Consider the following 27,104-nt stretch of genomic DNA (forward strand, 5'->3'; position numbering starts at 1 on the left):
TGACACTGTGTCTTTCTTTGAATGGTCATTCACAAGGTAATCATACTCAGCTCCAGATGCTAGGACTTCTGGACTACTAGCGCCAACAAAATTCTTGAGTAGAGTCAGTGTTTAGGAGTAGCACATAGAACTGGATATGGTTTATACATGTACATATTAACAATATGTATAAATATACATATATATGTATGCAAGCACCTAGTACATTTTATTTTTTAACCAGGCAAAACCAAAAGCAACTATATACATATATATACTAATATATACCTATCTTGGAGAAGGAAATGCCAACCCACTCCAGTACTCTTGTCTGGAAAATCCCATGGACGGAGGAGCCTGGTAGGCTACAGTCTATGGGGTCGCAAAGAGTCGGACACGACTGAGCGACTTCACTCACTCACTCACTCACTCTTATGTATATCTGGTTAAAAAATAAAGTGTAATTGGTTATAAACCCACTGCTCTCAGGACAGAGGAAGGCAGCGAGGTGAATCGCTACAGGATAGGGAAGGACCGATTGACCATGGGCCGAGTGGAGCTGGGGTGGGTAGGCTGCAGGTCCAGGTGTTGGGCGGGAAGACCTCAGACCCTCTAGGCAGTACCTGCTAGCTGGAGAACAGTGAGCAAACAACAGGGGGTCGTCCAGGAAAACAGCAAGCATCAGGATGTCCAACTTGAGGCAATGGGAATGGGGGGAAGGAGGCCTGAGAGATGGATAGAACATGGACAGGGAAATTCTGCAAAATAGAGCGGAAGGCAAACAAGTATTACCTCTAGGGGTACCAATCAGTACACAACAGAGTCTGTGTTGTAGGGCTGGGGCAGACTCCAGAGAGCAGAGTCCAGACCACAGGCAGAGAAAATCGAGTTCCACACACGTTACAAGGCCCGGGCTTCAGGAGCAAGAAAAGGGCTGTGAGTCAGTGCTTAGACGGGGGCCAAGGTGAGGACACCTTGGTGTAAGTAGCAGAGGCAGCAGGTGGCTGAGTCCTGGGCTTGGGGCTAGAGCTTTGAGAAGAGTCTTCCTGCCAGGAGAGGATTGGGTTCTATGGTAAAGGGTGTACTGATAATAGGGAGAGGTCAATTGAGACCATGGACTAGGCAGGACCAAGTGGTGACTACTTTGTAGCAAGAGCTTCACTGAACCATCTTTTAATCACAGGAAACAAGTCCTTTGAAACAAAGAGGAATGAAAACAGAAGTGGGAAAAATCAAGTTATATACAAGCAAAGATAAAATGGGAAGTAAAATATTATACTGATCACAGGAAACACAAATTCAGATTTTTAAACTTTATTTTGTGCACTCAATTAAATATATATAACTATCTTTTTTCTTAAACACAATTTCTGTTTTGGCTTGGTCCTTCTTAATCATGACCTTAACCAGGGTATTATTAACCAATAAAATGTTGTAGTAGTGTGTATGCTGAACAATGTAGCTGTTTCCTCTACTCTTCATAGCACTCTTATCCATTTAATATTGGGTTTGAAAACAACTAAAGCTCTGCCAAGGGCATCCCTTCACTAGTCCCTCCTTACTGAATTCTAAATTATCTCCATATCCATTGATGGCTTAGGGCTGCCTTTGCCTCATAAAGTCTATAGCAGGGAAGTGACTTTGGATGGATTAACTTGGATTAGTCTATTCACCTAATACCGTCCCTGAAAGCAGACATGTCCATTTCACTGAAGATGGTATAACCCATAGCTTCCCTGACTCACCCTCACCTTTTCAACATAGTCTAAGCCACCCTCTAAGACTGGATACAGGGATTCCCTGGCAATGCAGTGGTTAGGGCTCCACACTGCAGGGGGCCCAGATTCCATCTGTGGTCAGGGAACGAGGATCCTGCAAACTGCACAGTGTGGCTGAAAGAAAACAGAAAATTAAATAAACAAACTGGATTTTGATGACAAGGTTCAGAAATGCTTAAAGGAAATTCTGTCTTTTATCTCATTCGTTTAACAAATATTGAGCACTAGTTACGTACTAGGCTCTGCAGAAAGAGTTGAGAACAAGATGGACAAGGTTTTTGCTTTCATGGAGTTTACATTCTAGTGGGTCAGAGAAACTCAGACCATAAACAAATATCTAAATGAAGTAATTTCATACAGTAAAAAGTGGTATAAAGAAAACGAAATTGGCTGTGTCGGGGTGTTAAGATAGGTGATCAGAACACCTCAAGGTGTTCTTGAGGACCTGAGAACTGTAGAAGAGGGGTGATTCTGCAGTCCAAACTAATGCTATGTGATTTGGGCATGCAACTACCACTCTTGAGGCTTATACCTCAAACAGACTATGCAGAGAAAAAAGATCCATTTCCAGAGCATTCTGTTAGCCTACTTAGAGGGAAACTATCACATTAGAGAAAGTTGAATTTGCACCTTGAGGTGTTGCCTTTGAGTTTGGGGGCCAGACCATACGTGTTCAGATGTCTCTTTGGGCTTCCTGGCTGCTCTTGTTCATTTAAGTGGGCAGGAAAACCGGAGAAACAGGCTGGCATGCATACACATGCCAGGAACCAAAGAAAACACCATGCCCTGCTCAGTCGTCCGTAGGTTGCCTGCTGTGATAAAGCTAAGCATTTCAGCCTGGGCACTCAGGTGGGCTCTGTTCAAGGAAAGCAAAAGGTTATTAAGTAAAATTCCTGAAAATTTGAAAAGGAGATCCTTTTCTTGAGAAGCAAAGATATGATGACTTAAAATTTGATGCTTCAGTTTTGCTCTAATTTCCACAGTGGGGTATAACACAATTAGGCAGCATGGATTTGTACATTTTGAAGAAGTACTAAATTTCTAACCTGAGGTTGTCTCTTTTATAGACTGATTCATATATTTGAAAATTGAACTAGGCTCTAGAGAGTACACACTCATCATAGTTTTTATCTGCCATGACCCCATTGCTCAGCTTACATCAATGAGTTCTTCGGCTAATCAGTCTCAATCTCCTCAAGCAAAAGGTCCACCCTATCCCTTGACATCAAAGTGGTGTCCTATGTAGGAAACTTGAAAAAGCGACAAATTTTAGGTGATGCAGGGAAACTCATGTATCAAACATTCATCCTGCATACAAAGATACATGACTCTCAAACCTGAGACAGGTACAGAGTTCAGGAAAAAAAATTACAGAATAAGTAGAATTGAAAAAATAATTTGTCATTACAGAAGGCGTCTGAGGCATTAAGGGCAAAGGTGGATAATTTGGAATTACAGAAGGTATCTGAAGCATTAAGGTCAAAGGTGGATAAAAGCGACCTGTGGGGAACAGGATGAAAGATGAACCAAAAACAAAACAAAACAACTTTAAACAAGAATGGAAGGGATTTTAAACATTTAAACAAGAATATAAGGGAATACTCTGGAATCTAAACATCTCTTAAGGGAGAATGTGTGTGAAAACAAATATCAGGGCTTGGCACATTCTTTTCCTTGTCTCTTTTTTACCCATAGTTTATAAAGGTAACTTAAAAAAAAAAAGTATCTTTTGTAAAGAGATAATTTAATGCCATGCATTCGTTGAAAGACTTACCAAAGAGATCAAGGTCACATTTGGTTGTTAAAAAAAGACCAAGACTCTTCACATACAGGACACTGAATACTTGTAATGGCATTTTCCAAAGAATGGGGAGAAAAAAGGAGTGACAACTATTTACGTTTTCCAAATGGAAGGAATCAGACTCTGAGGGTATCCGAGGTCACTAGAGTGAGCGAAACCAGAGACGGGAACAATATTTATAGTCCGCTGACTTCAGTTCTGTTGGGTTAACGCCGCTGCTCAACTTATGCCTTTGGAATTCACGGGCTCCATCATAGGGTTCCCGGGCGGGCCAGGCCTCACAGCTCCTGGATCGACGCGAAAATGCTTCTTTCCCCTCAACTCCCCCTACCTGCGCCTCTGTAGGTTGGCAAAGAGCCCAGAAAGAGAGGCCGAGGAGCTATGGGTAAATAACAGTTGGACTGTGGCTTTGTACGCTTCTTTGTCGCAACGACTACCACCACGGTCGGGCAGTTCTCCGCCATGGCGTGTGAATTGTCAGCGACCAGGCTTACTCCGCAAGCGCTGACCTGCCCTCACGTGTTACGAGTTCTTGTTAGAGATTTAGAGTTTGTCCGGGGAGGGGGCCACACGCAGCAACCCCGGAGCACCGGCAGTGCGGGGGGCCGGGTGAGCGCGAAGCACGCAACGGCGGTATCTGCGCCGCTCCACCGCACTCAGTCCTGTGCGACGCGCGCACGGCTTCTTCTCCACCCGGCTTCCGGAGACTGGCCGGCCCCGCCAAGGCGGCGATGCGGCGTCTCGGTGAGGAGGGGCCGGCAGGGCCGCGCGGAGGAGAAGCCCCCCTCCCTACGGCAGCCCGGCGCCCCCTTGCCGGCGGCCAGCCCTCCTCCCCGGCAGCAGGGCGCCTAGCCCCACAGACCCTTCGGGCACTTCCGCCGCGCGCTCGGCTCTCTTCGCGTCCCCGGCCGGGCGGAGCGGGCGCCCTCCCAGTGCGCGAGCATTGCGCCGAGTCTCGCGGAGGCCGCCCCTCCCCCCGTACCCCGCGCCCGCGCCGCCCCCCACCCCTCCCTCCCGTGCGAGTGTCCGCAGCGGCGGCGGCGGCGGCGGCTGCCGAGATTGGAATCCGCCTGCTGGCGCTCGGCGAAGGAGGAGCGAGGAGGGAGGAGGGCGGGGAGGGCGCAGGAAGGCTCGGACTCCGGCGTGTCCGTCCGCGCGAGACGAGGATTGTACGGCCGCGCGAGGGGCGACCGGGCTGGGGCCGCTGCACGCCCCGGGCGGAGGCCGAGCCGGGCCCCCTGCCTCGCCCCCGCGCCTCGCCGCGCCCACCCCGCTCCGCGCCGAGAGCTGGAGGATGAGTTCCCCCGGGTTCGGGTGAGTTGGCTTGCTCGGAGAGTGCGTGTGCGCGGCGGCAGAGGCCGGCTGCGCCGGGGAGGCCGGCGCGGGCCGCAGGCGAAGTTTCGGGGGGAGCCAGGCGCGCGCGGGAGGCCGGAGCTGGGGGCCGCCAGGCCCGGCTGCCCCGTGGGGGTCTCTGCCGCCCAGGCTGTGACAGGCCGCGGCAGACTGGGCCCTGCCGCCCCGGGCCCAGCCCTGCGGGAGACCCGGGCCCCCGGCAGCCCCCTGCGACGTCCCCGCCTCCTGGCCCCTCTTTGTTCCCCACCCCCGAGTTTCGGGCAGAGTTTGGGGAGGCGGTGTGGGGGAAAGCCGCCACCAAGGACGATTCTTGAATCCTTAAATGGGAAAGGCGCTCACCTCCCTTGCCCGGGAGCGGCGAGAGTGATATTCACGATTTGTCTATTACGTTTCTAAAAGGAAAAAAAGAAAACGAATGTCTGTTTCATGGGGCGGTCAAGCCTGGAAACTGCCAACCCTCGTGCAAAACTTGCCCGCGGGAAGGTGCCAGGGTTCTCGGAGGTTCACCTGTTGTCCTGCGCTGCTTCCGCTGCCATGTCTGTTGTGATTCTGCACTTCAGTTTCTGAAAACTTTATGCTGGATTGACTGTAACCCATTTTTTCTCTTTCCAGACTCCTAGTGGAAAGGTTTGGCAAGAAAAAAATAACTTGCGTCAGGGAAGAAAAATACTGTGCTGTGTGTTAGGGTCTGACGTTTTGTGACTTGTGCTTTTTCAGGCTTTCGAATGTTTTAATTTGGTCTAAGTGCTGCGAGTTTTCTCTTTCAAACGGTTAGCAAACTGTTCTGAGGACATAGTACGAACTTGGCACGTTCACCTGTGTTACGTCATTTAATCCTTAGGATAATCCTGGTTATTGTATTCCTCGTTTTTTAAGAAGAGGAAATCGAGACGGAGAGAGGTTGAATAACTTGACTAAGTGAGCTGAGATTTGAACCCAAGATTTTCTCTGTTACTCGAAATCTGTTAGAGTGAGGCACGCGAAGAGTTAAACAGCAACAATTACAAAAAGCCTTTCTCTGCAAACACTCAAGTTTAGGAGCGCTTTTCAGTTCCCTCATAATTGAAATGATCGCTATTTTGTTGCTTGAGTTGAAAACAACTCCTTTATTGTATTTATTTCAAAAGAGCAGTTCAAGTCGGAATTAAAGTAGAATGTATTAATGCCTATCAATTTTCAGTTGTTGAAATAGTTTGTGAACTAGAATTTAAATATTTAAAATTAAAGCTAAACTAGGGCAGTTCTGAGCTAGAAAACGGATGAAATTTTACAAAAGGCCAACTGAAATTTAGAATGCCCTTTTAATAGAACCTGTATGGCGCTTCTGTTTTGGGTTCCCCCGCCCTGCGCATTCTCTGTAGAACTCTTTTGAAACTTTTTCTACTCGCTTCACTTCACATCCTTTCTTGAGAACACTGAGGTTTCCAGTGGGAGCTCCTTCCAGAATTTTTACTGGATTCCTTTTATCATCATCTTCTTTTCCTTCCATCTTAGTGGAGGAATATGTTTTTTTCTTCTTCCTAGTTAATACATTTCAGTTTTTTCTTTTCTTTCCTACTTAATGGAGTTTGTTACTCTCTTAGAGTACTTGTTTACCCTTTAATTCACTACTCCCTCCACCTGCTTGTTGCTGCTTTACCTTTTCAAATCATATTAACAACAACAAAAATTGTCCTTATAGAAGTAATACATGTTCGTTAAAAATAGAGCAAAACTGAAGTGAAATTAAAATTCATTCCATAAAATTAACTCGAGACATTACCAAGAGTAATTTACTTTTCCTGCCTTGACTTCCTGACCATCCATTCATTTCTTAACCCATGGTATCTGAATTTCACCTTCGCAAAGGTCACCTGTAACCTAATAAACACTTTTGGGCCTCCTTTCTAAGTCAACTTGAACTTTTTGTAGCTTTTAGCGTCAACCCATCATTCTTGGAATGCCTTTCCTTGTCTATCCTTCATCTGCCCATTTTATTCAACAAATACTACATTTTAACATAACACAGGAGGCAGCAGAAGGCAAAGACAGACAGGGTGCCTTTCCCTCATGGAGCTTAGAGTCTATTGAAGCAGACATGAATTCTGTAATTAAACATAATTGTATAATTAAAGTGCAGAGTATTTATAAGAGCTTAAAATGAGGACCTGACCTAGTGATGGTTTATGTTGGAAGAATCTTAGAAGGCCTTCTTGAAATTGTTACTTTGGAACCCTGTGAACAGTTCTGAAGGATGAATATGAATTTCCTAGATGAAAATAGGGCTTCTCTGGCATTATACTGACTTTGTTATTCTTTGCCCCCTTTCCACTTTCTGGTCGTCCTTCTTCCTGATTGATCTAAGTGTTCTCCAAGTTTCACTTTTCAGATCATTTTTCATACTTCTCTGGTCTTTTGACATTATTATTTCAGACCCTTCTGTCTGAATAATTCTCAAGTCTCTATTCTTTATTTCTTTTCTGCCCTTGAATCCTGGTTTTTCCAGTTGTTTTACGAATATCTCTACCTGATTATTCAGGTAGTGTTCTTACCAAACTTGCTTCCCCGGTGCTCCTTATTTCTGTCGATGTTATCCCAAACGCAGACCTTTCCCCATCCCATCACGTGTTGTCTGTAGTCAACATCTATTGGTTCTCCTTTCATGGTACTGTCACTTTTCTCTCTGTTCATGCCAGCTCTGGTTCAGTTCTTAATACACGTTGGTATCAAGGTTATAATAGATTTATAAAATGAGTTGGACCACTTTAATCCTTTTTCTCTTTTCAGAAACAGTTTAGACTGAGATTATCTTTTATTTGAGAGTTGGGCAGAACTCACCTATAAGAGCATTCAAGCTTAGATTTTTTTTTTTTTTTTCCTGGAAAGGAATTTGAATACCATTTCAACTTATTACATAGCAGTTGATCTTTGTAGGTTTTCTATTTCTTGTGTGAATTTTAGTGTTGAATATTTTTCCAGAAATGTATTTAAGTTTTCAAGTCTAGTGTTGTTTGGTTTTCACAAAGTTCATTTTTCTTTAAATTGTTTAGTTTGCTGTAGTCGTATACAATATTATGTCCTATGTATATCTTTGTATATTTCATAATTTTCCCTCTTCAGTCTTTTTTTCCCTGCTAACTGAAGCAGATTCTCATCCCACCTGGACTAGTGTTATGACTTTATTGCCTTTACTTCCTTATCCAGGTTATCTTAGGCATCGCTGCCTAAATTAATCTTGAGTCCTTTTCATTTCCCCTACTCAGAAGTTTCCAGTGTCTTCTGTTAAATGAAATTGTTTTCTTCGGATTCGCCTCAGATTTGCCAGATTCTTATAAGGGAATGGCAACCCACTCCAGTACTCTTGCCTGGAAAATTCCATGGACTGAAGAGCCTGGTAGGCTATAGTCCATGGGGCTGCAAAGAGTCGGACGCGATTGAGCAACTTCACGTCACGTATCTTCCACTATTTTTGCTTCCTGCCCATGTTCTTTCCCTGCTGCTTCTGCTGTTGCTTATAACTGTTCCATCTACTTGGATGAATAAATGGCTGATTGTCATATGTACAAGTCCTGCCCATTCTTCAAGCCCCATTTCAGATTCCATCTCTTTTTGAAGTCTTCCTCTTTTTCTTCTTCTGGATGGAGTTCTTTGTGAAGGAAAGGGTTTTCTAAAAGTATGAAGTCGTTTAATCTAATATTTTATTCTTGCATTTACTCACTTGTCTTTTTTTTCTAGTAGTTTTATTGAGATATAATTGACATACAGCACTCTCTAAGTTTAGGGTGTACAGCATAACAATTTGACTTCCATACATCATGAAACGATTATCATTGTAAGTTTAGTGAACATCCATCATTTCATATAGATTCAAAATTAAAGAATGGAAAAAAGTTTTATTCCTGTGATGAAAACTCTTCAGATTTACTCTTGTCAGCTTTCATATATAACATACAGCAGTGTTAATTATATTTATCATATTGCTGTACATTACATCCCTAGTACTTAGTTGTCTTATAACTGAAAGTTTGTGGCTTTTGCCACTCATTTGTCTTTTTAAATAAGCAACCTTATTGAAATATAATTCGTGTATAGTTATATATGTACACATGTTAAGTGTATAATTTTGTGAGTCATTTGATCTTTTACAGCACTTTTTATACAAATACTAGCTCTGCTCCTAAGCCTGTAGAATGGGTCTGTAACTGGCTTTGCAAAAGGCCCCTATCTGGCCTAGCAGCAGTTGGACATCAATTATAGTAGTATTGATTGGACTTTTGGATCTTAGGAGCAGGGAGCCATGGAGAGAAAGGAAAATGAATTTCCTCTCAGGCTAAATTTTGATCTAGAAAGTGTTTCCTTCTTCCCTCTTCTACTTTTTATTAGTGTTTATGCTTTTAGAATGCTGTTTTAAAACCTCAAGGTCATTATTGACCGGGTCAGTCCAACTCTTTAACACTTACAAGATTAAATGCTGAATTGTGTTGAATTATGCCAACTATAAGATACACCCTCATTTTATAGACCACTTATAAAGACAATATGCTTCTGGTTGATTTTAAGAAGCCATGGATTGCACCTTCATTTCAGAAATGCTAAGATATGGAAAATATATGTGCTTTAGAATTAATGAGTGGGATTTCTCTTACTTATCAAAACTCCTATTCCTTTAGCGAACATGTTGGGAAGAAGAATTTAAACCACATTTATGTGGGAAGGGTTTATAGCCCCACTGTTACGGTGAATAGAGAGGGTGCTTGCTAAACCTCTTGAGCAAGTAAAATGTTTCATGCACTATAGAGAAACACTTATATGTTTGGATGGGATCTCTTCACAACTGGGTATGCCAGCCTGATCGTGAGGTACTTGACTCCCCCCAGATTTTCGTCTTCATTTCTTTTGCTCATTTTCTGAACTGACAGGTTTCTAAAGCGCTGATAATTTTCACAAAATGGCACAGATTATATAAGGGGGAGTTGTGGTAGAGTTGTGATAGCCAGTTTTGTGGATTATTTTAAAGACAATATCCAGTATTTATATATCATCATTAACAATCATCATATACTTAGTTTTCTAAAAAGTAAATATAAAAATAATTGTAAATATTTGGATAATTTGCTAAATTATAGTTACGTTTGTCAGTTTTATAGCCAACATTAAAAAATTTTTATTGATGTATAGTTGCTTTACAATGTTAATTTCTGCTCTACAGCAGAGTGTAGATTTGGTTATACATATATATATTCTTTCCCATTATGATTTATCACAGGATACTAAATACAGTTCCCTGTGTTATACAGTAAGATCTTGTTTATCTATCCTATATATAATTATTTGCATCTGCTAATCCCAAACTCCCAGTCCTTCCCTCCCTCACACTCCTACTTCTTGGCAATAGCAAGGCTATCTCTATGTCTGTGAGTCTGTTTCTGTTTTATAGGTAAATTCATTTCTGTCCTACTGTAGACTCCACGAGTGATATCATATGCTATCTGTTTGTCTGATTTACTTTGCTTAGTATGATAGCCTCCAGGTCCATCCATGTTGCTGCAGATGGCGTTAGTCCACTCTTTTTCATGGCTGAGTAGTATTTCATTGTGTACATGTACCACACCTGTCCTTTCCTCTGTGGATGGGTGTTTAGGTTGCTTCCATGTCTTAACTACTGGGAATAGTGCTGTACAGCTAATATTTTAAAAGTCTATGAGTTCTAAAAATTGAAAAGAAAGAAACAAAAGGATGTTTTCAAAGATCTCCAGTAATGTGTTTTGAAGAAGGCACTAGAGTATTGTCCTAAGGAGATCATATGATTAGTGGAATCCATCTTTTGGTGGACTCAGATCAGATCAGTCGCTCAGTCGTGTCCGACTCTTTGCGACCCCATGAATCGCAGCACGCCAGGCCTCCCTGTCCATCACCAACTCCCGGAGTTCACTCAGACTCAGTCCATCGAGTCAGTGATGCCATCCAGCCATCTCATCCTCTGTCATCCCCTTCTCCTCTTACCCCCAATCCCTCCCAGCATCAGAGTCTTTTCCAATGAGTCAACTCTTCGCATGAGGTGGCCAAAGTACTGGAGTTTCAGCTTTAGCATCATTCCTTCCAAAGAAATCCCAGGGCTGATCTCCTTTAGAATGGACTGGTTAGAGCTCCTTGCAGTCCAAGGGACTCTCAAGAGTTTTCTCCAACACCACAGTTCAAAAGCATTAATTCCTCGGTGCTTAGCCTTCTTCACAGTCCAACTCTCACATCCATACATGACCACAGGAAAACCCATAGCCTTGACTAGATGAACCTTTGTTGGCAAAGTAATGTCTCTGCTTTTGAATATGCTATCTAAGTTGGTCATAACTTTCCTTCCAAGGAGCAAGCGTCTATTAATTTCATGGCTGCAGTCACCATCTATAGTGATTTTGGAGCCCAGAAAAATAAACTCTGACACTGTTTCCACTGTTTCCCCATCTATTTCCCATGAAGTGATGGGACTGGATGCCATGATCTTCATTTTCTGAATGTTGAGCTTGAAGCCAACTTTTTCACTCTCCACTTTTACTTTCATCAAGAGGCTTTTGAGTTCCTCTTCACTTTCTGCCATAAGGGTGGTGTCATCTGCATATCTGAGGTTATTGATATTTCTCCCGGCAATCTTGATTCCAGCTTGTGCTTCTTCCAGTCCAGCGTTTCTCATGATGTACTCTGTATATAAGTGAAATAAGCAGGGTGACAATATACAACCTTGACGTACTCCTTTTCCTATTTGGAACCAGTCTGTTGTTCCCTGTCGAGTTCTAACCGTTGCTTCCTGACCTGCATACAGATTTCTCAAGAGGCAGATCAGGTGGTCTGGTATTCCCATCTGTTGAAGAATTTTCCACAGTTTATTGTGATCCACACAGTCAAAGGCTTTGGCATAGTCAATAAAGCAGAAATAGATGTTTTTCTGGAACTCTCTTGCTTTTTCCATGATCCAGTGGATGTTGGCAATTTGATCTCTGGTTCCTCCGCCTTTTCTAAAACCAGCTTGAACATCTGGAAGTTCACAGTTCACATATTGCTGAAGCCTGGCTTGGAGAATTTTGAACATTACTAGCGTGTGAGATGAGTGCAATTGTGCGGTAGTTTGAGCATTCTTTGGCATTACCTTTCTTTGGGATTGGAATGAAAACTGACCTTTTCCAGTCCTGTGGCCACTGCTGAGTTTTCCAAATTTGCTGGCATATTGAATGCAGCACTTTCACAGCATCATCTTTCAGGATTTGAAATAGCTCAACTGGAATTCCATCACCTCCACTAGCTTTGTTCGTAGTGATGCTTCCTAAGGCCCACTTGACTTCACATTCCAGGATGTCTGGCTCTAGGTCCGTGATCACACCATCGTGATTATCTGGGTTGTGAAGATCTTTTTTGTACAGTTCTTCTGTGTATTCTTGCCACGTCTTCTTAATATCTTCTGCTTCCGTTAGGTCCATACCATTTCTGTCTTTTATCGAGCCCATCTTTGCATGAAATGTTCCCTTGGTATCTCTAATTTTCTTGAAGAGATCTCTAGTCTTTCCCATTCTGTTGTTTTCCTCTATTTCTTTGCATTGATCGCTGAGGAAGGCTTTCTTATCTCTCCTTGCTATTCTTTGGAACTCTGCATTCAGATGCTTAAATCTTTCCTTTTCTCCTTTGCTTTTCCCTTCTCTTCTTTTCACAGCTTTTTGTAAGGCCTCCCCAGACAGCCATTTTACTTTTTTGCATTTCTTTTCCATGCGGATGGTCTTGATCCCTGTCTCCTGTACAATGTCACGAACCTCATTCCATAGTTCATCAGGCACTCTATCTATCAGATCTAGACCCTTAAATCTATTTCTCACTTCCACTGTATAATCATAAGGGATTTGATTTAGGTCATACCTGAATGGTCTAGTGGTTTTCCCTACTTTCTTCAATTTAAGTCTGAATTTGGCAATAAGGAGTTCATGATCTGAGCCACAGTCAGCTCCTGGTCTTGTTTTTTGCTGACTGTATAGAGCTTCTCCATCTTTGGCTGCGAAGAATATAATCAATCTGATTTCTGTGTTGACCATCTGGTGTTGTCCTTGTGTAGAGTCTTCTCTTGTGTTGTTGGAAGAGGGTGTTTGTTATGACCAGTGCATTTTCTTGGCAAAACTCTATCAGTCTTTGCCCTGCTTCATTCCGTATCCCAAGGCCAAATTTGCCTGTTACTCCAGGTGTTTCTTGACTTCCTACTTTTGCATTCCAGTCCCCTATAATGAAAAGGACATCTTTTTTGGGTGTTAGTTCTAAAAGGTCTTGTAGGTCTTCATAGAACCGTTCAATTTCAGCTTCTTCAGCGTTACTGGTTGGGGCATAGACTTGGATTACTGTGATATTGAATGGTTTGCCTTGGAAACGAACAGAGATCATTCTGTCGTTTTTGAGATTGCATCCAAGTACTGCATTTCGGACTCTTTTGTTGACCATGATGGCTACTCCATTTCTTCTGAGGGATTCCTGCCCGCAGTAGTAGATATAATGGTCATCTGAGTTAAATTCACCCATTCCAGTCCATTTCAGTTCGCTGATTCCTAGAATGTTGACATTCACTCTTGCCATCTCTTGTTTGACCACTTCCAGTTTGCCTTGATTCATGGACCTGACATTCCAGGTTCCTATGCAATATTGCTCTGGACAGCATTGGACCTTGCTTCTATCACCAGTCACATCCACAGCTGGGTATTGTTTTTGCTTTGGCTCCATCCCTTCATTCTTTCTGGAGTTATTTCTCCACTGATCTCCAGTAGCATATTGGGCACCTACTGACCTGGGGAGTTTCTCTTTCAGTATCCTATCATTTTGCCTTTTGATACTGTTCATGGGGTTCTCAAGGCAAGAATACTGAAGTGGTTTGCCATTCCCGTCTCCAGTGGACCACATTCTGTCAGATCTCTCCACCATGACCCGCCCATCTTGGGTTGCCCCTCGGGCATGGCTTAGTTTCATTGAGTTAGACAAGGCTGTGGTCCTAGTGTGATTAGATTGACTAGTTTTCTGTGAGTATGGTTTCAGTGTGTCTGCCCTCTGATGCCCTCTTGCAACACCTACCGTCTTACTTGGGTTTCTCTTACCTTAGGCGTGGGGTATCTCTTCACGACTGCTTCAGCAAAGCGCAGCCAATGCTCCTTACCTTGAACGAGGGGTATCTCCTCACCAGCACCCTTCCTGACCTTCAACGTGGGATAGCTCCTCTAGGCCCTCCTGCGCCCGCGCAGCCACGGCTCCTTGGACGTGGGGTTGGTCCTCCCAGCCACCGCCCCTGGCATTGGGCGTGGGGTAGCTCCTCCTGCCTGCAGCCCCTGGCCTTGGGCTTAAGGGTGTGGGGTATCTCCTCCAGGCTGCTGCCCCTGACCTCGGACGCGGGGTAACTCCTGTCCTCACCGCCCCTGACCTCGGACGCTGGGTATCTCCTCTCGGCCCCCCACCCCCCCACCCCCGAGCTCGGACGTGGGGTAGCTCCTCTCGGCCGTTCCTGCGCCGTCGCAGTCTGGCACTCTCGGCCGCTGCCCCTGAGCTCGGACGCAGGGTAACTCCTCTTGGCCGCCGCCCTTTGGGCATGGGGTCCTCCCAGCTTCTGCCCCTGACCTCTGACATGGGGTAGCTCCTCTCGCCGGCGCTTTAGCGCGCCCGTCGCGGCCCGCGGCCAGTTAAATATGGAACTAATGAATTACTGAATAGATAAGGAAAGATATTCTTGTGTATTTTTTATTGAAAACGGGTGGACACTTACATTACCATATGTAAAATAGCCAGTGGGAATTTGCTGTATGACACGAGGAACTCAAACCAGGGCTCTGTAAGAACCTTGAGGGGTGGGATGTGGAGGGAGGTGGAAGGGAGGTTCAGGAGGGAGAAGCCATATGTATACTTATGGCTTGTTTATGTTGATGTTTGGCAGAAACCAACACAGTTCTGTAAAGCAGTTATCTTTCAATTAAAAAACATTTAAAATTAAAAAAATAACTGGTGGATTTGAGCTATCCTGCCTGATATTATGCACGTTGTTACTCTTCTGTTACATTTGTGATGAACTTTGTTTTCTTACTGTAAACATTTTTCATACCACTAATAACATCTGAAGCTGTAGGGCTTGGCTATTGCTCTATATGTATATAATTGGCTGTTCCTTGAAGGGCTTTCTTGGTGGCTCAGATGGTAAAGAATTTGCCTGCAATGCAGGAGATCCGGGTTCAATCCCTGGGTTGATCCTCTGGAGAAGGGAATGGCTTCCCACTCCATTATTCTTGTCTGGAGAATTCTTTGGACAGAGGAGCCTGGCAAACTAAAGTCCATGGGGTCAGACATGATTAAGCCCCTAACACATTCACTTCACTTAAGAATAGGGGTATGTCAAGTGTGAGGATAAAATATTCAAATTTATAATTTTGGAGATAAGTTACATAGTGGATAATCAGTTTGGAGAAAAGAAGACCAAAGACACTGAAACGTGTAGGGAAGCTGTTCGTCCTTGCTCACACTTAGGATGGTGGCAGGTAATTAGGATGTAGAATGGATGGGACTTGGTAATTAGCTGTGGAGGAGAGGAGTGGGGTTGTCAAGAGTAACTCCCAGGTTCCTAGATTGAAAACCTGGCAAGGTAGATGTGTGTGAACTGAGATGAAAAAAGTAGGGGGAGACCTGGTTTCTGGAGGAAACACCAGGTGGAGATTTCTACTTGCAAGTTGCATTTATAGGTCTGGAGTTTGACAGAGGTTTGAGTTGGCGGTAGATAGACATTTGGAATTGAATACCATGTAAATTGTATATTCCAGCAGTGGGAACTAGGTGGCTCTCTAAAGTGACCTTTGTTTGCAAGTGACAAAACTAACTCAGATTAGCTTAAAGCGGGGAAAGCTCCCCCCAACCACCTCCCAAACCCATTTTTGGGAAAAGACTAGAAATAAATATGACTGGATCTAAGTGTTCAGATGATGTAATTGGGAATCTGTCTTCTCTGCTTTATTACCACTTTTTTGGCCTCGATTTCAGCAGGTACTTTGATCTGGCAGCGAGGACCACTGGTAGCTCCAGGGTTACATGGTCCTTACTGCTGAAGGTTCAGGAGAGGGAAAAGCACTTCTTTCCCAGGTGCGTGTGCTCTGTCTCACGGAGAGATTGTTACTGAGTCCACACGGAATGCAGGGTACCATCATTGCCAGAACTGGCTTATGTGCCCACGGAGGCAGTCAGGGACTGACAGCCTTCTTGGAGCCGTGTGAAGTGGGCAAGTGGTTGTTTCCTCAAAGAAAGGTGGCTCTGAGTAGGTTGTTGTTGAGTCACTGAGTTGTGTCTGACTCTGCGACCCACTGGACCGCAGCGTGCCAGGCTTCCCTGACCTTCACTATCTCTGGGAGTTTGCTCAAACTCATGTCCGTTGACTTGGTGATGCTATCTGGGTAGGTATACGACATAAATCCACTATTTTAAAGGTTCTTAACCCCTTTCAAGGACATTTTTTGAGTATCTGAAGAAAAATACACAAATATAGCAATTAAGTAAATAAATTCACCTTGACGAAGGTGAAAGAGTATAGTGAAAAAACTGGCTTGAAACTCAACATTAAAAAAGAAAACTAAGATTTCAGCATCCAGTAATCATGGCGTCCATCACTTCATGGCAATAGAAGGAGAAAAAAGTGGAAGTAGTGACAGATTTTATTGTCTTGGGAGCCAAAATTACTGCAGATGGTGACTGGAGCCTTGAAAGTAAACAGTGCTTGCTCCTTGGAAGGAAGGCTGTGACAAACCTAGACGGCATATTAAAAAGCAGAGACATCACTTGGCTGACAAAGTCTGTATAGTCAAACCTGGGGTTTTTTCAGTAGTTGTATACAGATGGGAGAGTTGGATCATGCAGAAGGCTGAGCACCAAAGAGCTGATGCTTTCAAATTGTGGTGCTGGAGGAGACTCTTGAGAGTTCCTTGGACTGCATGGAGATCAAACCAGTCAATCCTGAAGGAAATCAACCCTGAATATTCATTGGAAGGACTGATGCTGAAGCTGAAGCTCCAGTACTTTGGCCACCTGATGGGAAGAGCCACTGGAAAAGACTCTGTTGCTGGGAAAGGTTAAAGACAAAAGGAGAAGAGGGTGGCAGAGGATGAGATGGTTAGATAGCATTACTAACTCAATGGACATGAATTTGAGCAAACTCCGGGAGATGGTGGAGGACAGAGGAGGCTGGCCTGCTGCAGTCCATGGTGTCTCAAAGAGTCAGACATGACTTAGCAACTGAGTCAACAACAGTATATGATTGTTGTTATATACAACAGCAACAACAGTATATAATTTCATGGTTATTTTACAGACCTCATTTCAGGAACTCCTGGTATATAACAGCAGAGACCCTAGAACAGCCCTGAGAAATAGCAATTTAAGACCTAGATAGAGAAGATAGACATTAAAAAACTTCACAAATGATTATCTGATTATAGTTACATTAAGATGTACAAAGCAGAAGGACCGGTGGCTTACAAGAGTCGTAAGGGAAGTTGGTCTGTTTAGGGTGCAGGTGCTTTGGAAGGCTTTCCTGAGAAGGTGGCCTGTACAGTGAGACCTTGGACTGGAAAGGAGAGGAGAGTGTTCCTGGAAGTGTCACTATTTAGTAGTTTTTAAAGCAAACATTTTTTGCTTTTTAAAAAATTACAAAAATAGTATACCTGTTGTGGACAGTTTGGGAAATTTGAAAAATTTTAAAGAAGCTGCAAAACACTGGAGCCTTGGCTTTTGAGTTTTGTAAACTAACATCTATATAGCACTGGTATTACCACTGAGCTAAGTGTGCATCTTGGATAGTGTATTTAACTCTATATGGATCTTTGTTTCTTTGTCTTAAAAAGTGAAAGGAGTTGATAAGCTTTAATGTAGTTTTCTGCTGAAAAGAATAAAGTTACATGACTGTAATTCGGAGTGGTTAGGTACTGAAATTGCTTTTAGTCCTGATGACATCACTGGATTTCTGATTTTTAACTGAAAAGTCACTTTTCTGCCCTGGCGGTCATTTCAGGTAACAAAGGAAATGGCATATGACCAGTGGTATTCTTCCATGCCCTGCTTTCCTGTCTCTTCTTTTGAGCTTTTTTTTTTCTTTAGATAAATAATTTACCTAAACCATCTGAAATGTTATAGGCTCTCAATATTGAAGTTAAATCTGGAGGAGACTTGCATGGTTGTCATGCTGTTTTGTGTATATTGAAATTTGTAGGTAGCTTTCTTACTTGAAATTAAAATTTTTTAAATATATTTCAGGAATATAAAATCTTGAATGTCTTAAATTTGTATTTAAGAATATTTAGATTTCTAGCTGAAAGGAGGTCCTGTTGGGAAATACTAAAGTTAAGGCTATTAACTTTTGGTGAGATTCTTGAAATTATTTATTTTTCAAAAAAATCATTTAAAAATGTCATGAAATAAAAATATTTGAACAGTGTCTATATATCAGGTCAACAAAATGCTATCACTTGATGACAGATAACTTTCATTGTATCAATTTCAGTAATCTTTCTCTTCTTTTTATATTTGAGTTTATTCTTCATTTAACTTTTAAACACTACTATAGTTGAATATTAAAAGCAAGTAGTGAGCATATGATGATTATAGTCCTTCACTCAATCACTACTGCAAATAAAACACCGGCAGTGAGTGTTATTCACAGGCCCTACTAAGAGGTCTGCCACTGAACACCATCCCGAGGATGATGTTCATCATCCTCATATGCTTCTCCATTGTAATGGCGCCGTCTTTCCTGATTTGGATCAAAGTCCACTAATTCTACCTGGTCCATTTCATCAGTCTCTTCTGCTTCCTTCCTCTCAGGCAGAAGTTTTTCCAGCAAAGAGAGTTTATCAGGAGAGAGAAAGCCATTCTCAGGAAAGTTTACCTTAAATTCAATGATTAGGCGACCCTTTTCATATGGCCTACGATAAATTGGCATGCCTTCATTTAGCACACACTTGATATCTCCATGCTTGACAATCTGACCTGGATGAGAAGTGATGACTATGGTTCGGTTGTCAAGAGTAGATATTGGCTTCTGGAAGGCACACAACGCCTCAACCAGCTGTATGTCCATACACATGAAAAGGTCTTCTCCTCGTCGAGTAAAAACAGCATGGTCCTTCTGATCTAAAACAATGATAATATCTCCTGGCTCCAGTCCTGGTTCTTGGTCTCCTTCACCATGGAATGTTATCTTCTGGCCATCTTTCATGCCTTTGTCAATATGAACTTCTAGAATTTTCTTTTCTCGAACTATCTTCCTTCCATTGCAGCTTTTACATCTATCTTTAGGACTGATCCGCTCCCCATGACCCTGACACTCCGTGCAGACAGACTGAGTTTGCTGAACCATTCCAGGTCCTATCTGATGAATTCTTATTTGCATTCCAGTACCTCGGCAATTGGGACAGCATTCTACCGCTCCTTTTTTACCACCTCGGCCTTCACATTTGTCACAAATCACATTCTTTTGCAGAGCTAGTTTTCTTGTTGCACCATTATATAAATCTTCTAAAGTTACTGTAAGTTGATGGACACAACTTTTTTACCTCTCCTCTCTCTCTGCATCCTGCCTCCTCCTCCGAAAAACATATCAAAGATGTCCATGGGGGAGCCAAAACCACCACCTGCTCCACCTTCTTTAATTGCCTGTTCTCCTCCTTTGTCATATAATTCCCTTTTCTTTGCATCAGAGAGCACTTCGTAAGCTTGAGAAATCTGTTTAAACTTCTCGCCTTCATTTGGATTCTTATCAGGGTGGTACTTCAAGGCCAGTTTCCTGTAAGCCTTTTTCAATTCTTCTTGGGTGGCATTGGGTTTGACCCCCAAAACATCATAGTAAGTGGTTTCTTTCACCATTTTCTACAGCCGGTGAGCGGGCGATGCCGGTGTGGGGGAGTGGGAAGGAGTGCGTTGCTGTGCGCAGCTCGGGCAGCCGCCGCTCCTCCGCCTTTCACCGAGCGTTCTGGAAAGTTCCCAGTAATCTTTCATGTAATAAAAAATGTTGAGAAAAAGACTTGCTTGCTGTATTTATATGTGTGTATCTTGAGTAAAGAAAAAAGTTAATTTTTCAGAAATAGTGCTTTAGTGGTCATCTCTACCTGTTAAATATTTTTTTCTGGTTTCTTATTTGCTTACAATATAAAATTCAGATTGTCCCATACTGGCCTTCTTCTCTGGCCCCTCCTGCCTTTTCTGCCTCGTTCACTCCCCACTGCTCTTTTATTAGCCTCTGTCACCTAAATGTCCAGTTCTGGATGTGAGTTCGGAATCGTTAGATCTGCAGTGTCCACTGTGGTGCCGCGTGTGGCGGTTGAATATTCAGACTGTGGCCAGTCTGAAGTGTGCACCGGATTTTGAAGATGGTGCAATAAAAAGAAGGTAAAACACCTTTACATACACATTTTGATTACATGTTGTTGCTACTGTTTGAATATGTTGGGTTAAATAAATGTATTTTTGATTCTTTTTGCTTTTTTAATGTGGCTATTAAAAATTCTTAAGTATGCATTATATTGTAGGGTGCTGCCTTTCCTCCCCCCATTCTTTGCTTGTCATAGTTCTTCAAAGTCTTGCGAGAATCCTGTCTCTCTGTGAAGCTGTCCTCAGTGGTCCGATTGTTTGCGGGCAGTTGGTGTTTCTCGTGCATCATTAACTACGTTAAATTTCTTCACTGTAAGCCTTCTCAGTTTTTAATCAGGTGAAGCTCCAGTGTCGTTTCTCTGGCGCCACAGACGACCTCTTTTGTTTCTTCTGTTTAAAGAACTTTTGTTTCTTCTGTTTAAAGAAGTTACACATATTTGTGTTGAAACGTCAAACAGTCACAGCCCGAAAGTAGAAAGGCAATGTCTTCTGTAATCCTGCCCTGTGCTCCAGACATTACTGCTATTAAAAGTAGTATAAAGATAATTTTTCTTTTCCACTGTCTTCATTTCTTCCTCTTAATCCCTTTCCCTGTTTGCAAAAAATGGGATCATACTATGCATCATTTTCTCTAACTTTGTTTTCACTGAATATGCGGCAGGAGTCTTTTATGTCAGTAAATATCAATTTTATTGTTCTTTTTAGTAGCCGAGTAGTATTCCCTTTTACAAATATACCTTAATTTAATGTAGTAATCAGCTACCGATGAATATTTAGATTGTTTCCAATTTTTGGGCATTACAGACAATGCTGTGGTGCTTGTACATATCCTCTGAGAGTATTTTTATTTTATAGGATGAATTCTTAGAAATGCATTTACTGTAAGAGAAGCCATACAGATTTGATATAGTGCCAAACTGCTCTGCGAAATCTTCATAACAATTCACTCTGCAACCAAGTGTTTGCATATGTTCTCCCCTCCCCTCTTCACAGTAACATCAGTCTGTTTCATTTTTGCCAGTCTGCCAGCTGAACAAACAGCATTATAGTTTTAATCTATTGATTATGAATAAGGTTGAGCAGTTTTATTTTTTTTTTGACACTTTGCATTTCTCTGTCCTTCGTTCATTTTTCTAATCTAGTTTTTTCGTACTCATTTGTAGAGACTCTTGTGTGGATATCAGCTCTTTCTTTGGCACATTGCATTTGCTTTTTTGTCATTTGTTTTTTACTTTTGTTCGTGATGTATAAAAACTCATTTGCTTCTGTAAAAGTATTAAAAAACAAGAGAATAAAAAGTTTAAGTTGTCTTATGCTCTGTTTTATAAGCTCCTTGGTTGAATTTTGTCCTAAAAAGTTTTGTTTCGCCAACAGTACTAGTTCAGTGCTTTGTGCAGAGTAAGCGTCCAGGTGTTTGTATGTGTTGATGGTGAAGTGGGTCCAGATTATGCCACTGTAGCATAACAATTATTTTGAACTGAAGGCATTTGATAATAGGCTTTTTTCCCCCCTGAAGCAGAGGCTCTCAGAAGTCAGTTGGTATTAATTTTTTTCCTCGAGTTTCAAAACCAGGGAAGATTGACTCTTCTCATTAGAGAGGAAAAGAAGAAAAGCAGATGTCACACCTGAACTCCCATTGTCACAAAAAGATCACTTCTTCCATGTATTCCCCTAAAGGTGACTCTTGAATCTTTTAAAAGTCATCTGTTTTCTTATAAATACCCTTCTTCTCCCCACCACCTTTTTTTTTTTTTTTTTTTTGCTGGAGTACCAGCAAAAGTAGAGCAGAACATCTCATTACCTAGATGAGTAGTCATTATGCACCTGATTGGTTTATCTGTGCCTGTTTGAAAAAGGGATAAAGAAAACTGGCGAGAAAGCTCATTGTGGACAGAGACGGTGACAGTGGAATAGCCTGTGTCTGTTTTGAATTTCTCTGAGTTCAAGTGGTACTGCAGAATGTAACCAGGCTTCAGTCATTTTGACAGGGCTTGGGCTGCTGGAGAGGGGAGAGTCGAAGCAGATCTTTAGCTAGGAATGTGCAGGGGTAAGAGCTTCTCACTCCTTAGTTATCAGAAAGTTCCAGCTTGTCCCCAGAAGAAAAGTCGCCATATGACTACCTGTGATACAGACAATATAGTTCCCATCAGCCAGGAAAGCGGCAGCAGCCACAGAAGACTCCTGGGAGCTCAGATCTGGAGCTGTTTATTTTGTTCTGTCCCTACGCCCCATCCCACAAAGAGACCAGACCTCACCCTATTACTCTTGGACCATAGGCGAAGCCTGAATTTGGAGATGAAGGAGGTGATTGAAAGACTGAGGATTAAAGATTTAAATATCAGTAAATGGGGCTGGACTTTTTAATAACTGAAAGCTACTGAAAAACAAGGAATTGTTCCAGATGCCATCAAGGACTAGGAAAAGGAAATTGGGCAAATCATAGTCTGGAGTAGAAACTGGAGAAAAATAAAACCTTTTCTCGTGTTTTTACCAATTTCAGACCCTTTATTAAAGTTACACAAATACCAGCTTAAGTTCCTACTAAAGCCCCTCATGACACCAGAACTCATTCTTTTCTCTCCATAAAAGCTGTTAGGGTATATACACAATCGTTTGATTTTCCTAATGTTTCTGTTTTCAAGTATATTTCAGTTCTGCCCAGTATAATGTAGTATTAAGGATGATTTATGTAACTTTCAGATTTATAAACTGAATATGGTAATCTTTTAAATTGGAACATTAATTAAAATATCTTATTCCTTAGTTGTTATGGAGTTGGAGTTTATTGAACCTTGGAAACGTTGTTTTTCAGTTGCTCAGTTGTGTCCAACTCTTTGTGACCCCATGGACTGCAGGACGCCAGGCTTCCCTGTCTTTCACTATCGCTCAGACTCACGTCCATTGAGTCGATGATGCCATTAAAGTAAAAATGACTTGATGAAAAGCATCAGTTTAATATATTTTACTTAGTATATGATATTTTCAGTTTATAAAGTTTTAAATTAATTTTTACTCATTTTTCACATGTAAAAGGTAAATGGGTTTCAGTTTCAGTAATGTAGAACAATAGAATAAATACAAGATCAAGACAGATTAAGTAATACCTAATATTACTGGGTACTTGGCCCTATTTCAAGTGCTTTGTACATGTTAAGCCATTTATCCTTATAAGTATTATATGATACAGATATTGTTATCTATTCCTTTTTACGCATGAGAAAAACGAGGCGCAGAAGTTACGTAACTTGTCGAGGTTTGAACAGCTAAATAAGTAAGTGGCAGAGCTGGGATTCAAACCCAAGTAGTCTGACTTTAGAATCTGTGTTCTTGACCACAAAGTTATGTTTGTTCTCAAATGGAGTAGGATAACTTTAATATGGAGGCCTGAACTGCACGCAGTCAAGTGCGTGTTTTACTGTATTTTTGCCCATTTGTGTTCTGTGTTCTCCACAAGGAGATCAGTTTGCCTGAGTTCGCTGTAGTGTTGCCTGAGGTACCTGGTAAAACATGTTCTCCACTCAAGGTCTAAATGTATTTATATTTGATGGGTTAAATTTGATTGACTTTGAATAATTGATCCTGCTTCTGTTTTTAATATTTAAGATTTGTTTGACACTTCTCATGGGTAACTTTTGGATTGGCATTCTTTGCCGGGCCTAATGTTTCCTTTGCATTGTAGAGAAAAGGATAGTAAAAGGTCAGTGGATTACAGTTATTTTCTAAACATCCAGAACCCTTTTCTAAACATTTTTAAAAATTAGTGCTCTATTGTATATCTCATTTCTAAGACATAAGTTTGTTGATGATGATCAAGCTTTTGTTGATGATGATCAAAAAAAGACAAGCTTTTTTTTCACAGTTTTATCATGGCTTTTACTCTAAAGTAGTTGAAATTGGGTAGATATTTGTAAAACATAATTGCTATTTGTATTGTTTCTTAGAATACACTTAAAATCTATCTTGTGAGAGAACAGGAAGAAGAAAGATTTAAAAATACTGCCACATCAGTTGAAAATGAAAGTGAAGAAGCCCATGTAGGGGGAAGACTTTGGAGTCAAATGGGTTGAGAAGTGAAACCTGGTTTTTAGCTATTAATGTTGCTGAGACTGGCCTCTGGAATATTATTAAATTGTTTATGTTGCTCCATAAAAATTTTTTGTATAAGTGGTTATGATATATAGACTTTTTTGAATCTTCTTCCTTGAAGGTTTTTCTTTAAAACAAACAAGGCTTTTTTGCCTCCTAGTTACAGAAGTAGTGCTTACTGAACAAATGTAAAATACAGAGAAGCCCCGAGAACAAAGTAAGAATCTGTTATATTCATACTACTCAAAGGTGACATCTGCAAACATTTTGGTATGCATAGTATAAGTTTTTTTAAAAAAAATCTTACTGCTTAATGATTCTGCCATAACTTAAGAATTTGATGAAATTAGGTGAGTAAAGCTGAAATTCTGTTCATACATTAAGCTTGTATGTCTGAACCTGAAATACAAGAAACTTAGAATTTAGGGGATAGAGAGGGGAGTTACCTAAATAGAAATACAAAGTTTTGGAAATTTGGCTGTCTTATTCTAGTTATCTGTTCATCTTTTTTGTTGTATATTCTCCTCTTTTCAGCTGTGGAAGTTTTAAAAAAACTAAGACATTTCAAATTTGAAGTGTTTTTCTATAGTAATTGACTAAAATAGAGTAAGATGTGGGGAGGTAGAACCTAAACTGAGGGAGGTCAAAAACCATATGGAAATAGAAAATCCAAAACCTCTTGCAGAATGAAGCTAGGAAGAATGGAATCTAAACACTGAAATTATACATCTGCGAGGCAGCTGTGCGATCTTTGTTCATAGGTTCTGCTGCAGAAATAGCAAAAGAAACTTTGAAAGGGAAATGTATCCTAAATAGACTAAGCTAATTATGATATGGACTTTTTAATGTTACAATGTGTATTAAGTCATCTTTAAATGAATTATTCCCTTTTCTTAAGGAGTTATAAAAATACTTTTCCAAAAATAGCAGATCACTTTTGGGGGGTTAAATTTGAGTTTCCTATTTATATCGTCAGCACTGAAACAGCATTTTATTAAATTACAGATCAAGGGATTTTCAGTGACACTAAACGAGTGTGATACTGTTGTGAATTTGTTTTTGTTAGTATTCAGGGATGTGTGGTAATTTAATGTTCTGCCCTTCAAAAATCAACTGTTATGAATTTGTTTAGACAAAACATTTAATTTTTAAAATCATCGGGCACTTAAAAACAGTTGAAATTTGAAAAGGGTAAGACGTAAAAAAGCTTTTATTTAGCTTTGAAATGTTTATAATTACTAACATCTGAATGGCTTTATAGTTTACAAAGCACTGTTTAGCATCCAGTTATCTCTGATGAATTTGTCTTGCCAACATTTTTATCTCTTGAAAATTAAGACAAAGCACTCAAGTTGGTGGTCATAGAATGCTCTTTGGTTTTTACTTACTATAAGAGTGATACATAGTCAAGGATTTAGAAAACAGGGAAGAGTAGAACAAAAAGGGAACATCTCCAATGTCTCATAATAACCATTGTTGACATTTAGTATAATTCTCAGTCTTGTTTTTCTGTTCATATTTTTTGCATAGTTTGCCCTGATACTGGAGGATGTAATATTTGTATCTTTTAAACATTTATATGTTAATCATTTCTAATAAAAACATAGTTCTTAACCATTTGAGGGGGGGTTATTGTTTCAATGGAATATTTTTCTACCTGAGAGAGAGCATTTTATCCTAGGATCATGTGTTATAAATATCTAGTATTAAGAACAAGGACTCTGGTTGGGTTTAAATCTCAGCTCTGCTTCTTCCTAGCTGGGCTATCAGCAATTTTGGTAAACTAACATCTCTGTGTCTATTTCCTCATCTGTAAAATGGGATAATGGCTTCTGCTTCCTGGAGTGGTTGTATATTTTTATATATATAGTTTTGCTTTCATGGAGCACATATATATATATATATGTATGTATGTATTTTGTATCTTAGGACTAGTATCTGGCCCACTATAAGCACTGTATAAGTTAACTAAAATTTTAGATTAAGGACCATAACCACACTGCTGATCAAACTAGCAAACAAAAAATTAGTAAAGATACAGAAAGTCAGATATTGCAACAAAATACATAACCTAATTAATAGAGAACATCACACCCAGTAAGGATAGAGTATGACCCACTGTGTCCTTAAAGCAAAAGCCTCAAAAAATATCAAAGGATTGAGATCATTCGCAGTGCCCTCTGATGGTAGTGGGATTAAATTAGAAACCAGTAACAAAAAATAATGAGAAAACCTTTGAAATTAGATTGCATTTTTAAATAACCGCACATGGGTCTAATAAGAAATTACAAAAGAATTCAAAATTATTTTGGATTCAAAAATAATTAAAATACATGTCATTTCAAATTTGGGGATACAGTTAATTCTATACTTGGAGGAAATGTTATAGCTTTAGAAATATATATTATAAAAGTAGAAAGGCTGCAAATAAACAACTTAAGGGTCCATCTCAAGAAATTAAAATGAGATTTCCTGTCTCAAGTTTTATTGGGTGGGGTTGGGGGGAGGAATTTTAGTTTATGTTTTTATCCCTTTATAGGAGGAAAGGTAAGATTGACCACAATGGTTGTACTTTTTTACTAGTACATTTTAACTCTCCCTGCTCAGATGGTAAAGTGTCTGCCTGCAATGCCGGAGACCTGGGTTCGATCTCTGGGTCATGAAGATCCCCTAGAGAAGGAAATGGCAACCCACTCCAGTACTTTTGCCTAGAAAATTCCATGGACAGA

The 27,104-nt window shown here is 41.0% G+C and overlaps 1 protein-coding gene, 1 long non-coding RNA gene and 1 pseudogene across 4 annotated transcripts in view; 1 reads left to right on the top strand and 2 right to left on the bottom strand.

Annotated features, from left to right (window-relative positions):
• Positions 1-1,277: 1,277 nt before the first annotated feature.
• Positions 1,278-3,801, bottom strand: LOC112584711. The gene is made up of 3 exons (XR_003109108.2): positions 3,532-3,801; positions 2,388-2,613; positions 1,278-1,871 (listed from the first exon to the last, which is right to left on the bottom strand). It is a non-coding gene; the product is annotated as an uncharacterized LOC112584711 (long non-coding RNA).
• Positions 3,802-3,828: 27 nt separating this feature from the next.
• Positions 3,829-27,104, top strand: part of BMPR1A (bone morphogenetic protein receptor type 1A) — a 144,011-nt gene continuing 120,735 nt past the window's right edge. Inside the window, exon 1 of one of the 3 annotated variants that reach the window (XM_025284878.3) lies at positions 3,829-3,943. The gene's annotated coding sequence lies outside the window, so the exon portion shown is untranslated. Of the gene's footprint in view, positions 3,944-4,170; positions 4,303-4,702; positions 4,873-27,104 lie in introns of those variants that run through there. The other 2 variants (XM_044942389.2, XM_025284877.3) reach the window with 2 other exon arrangements.
• Positions 18,590-19,827, bottom strand: LOC112584710 (annotated as a pseudogene).

Source organism: Bubalus bubalis, chromosome 4, assembly GCF_019923935.1.
Source record: "Bubalus bubalis isolate 160015118507 breed Murrah chromosome 4, NDDB_SH_1, whole genome shotgun sequence".
NCBI classification, from domain to species: domain Eukaryota; kingdom Metazoa; phylum Chordata; class Mammalia; order Artiodactyla; family Bovidae; genus Bubalus; species Bubalus bubalis.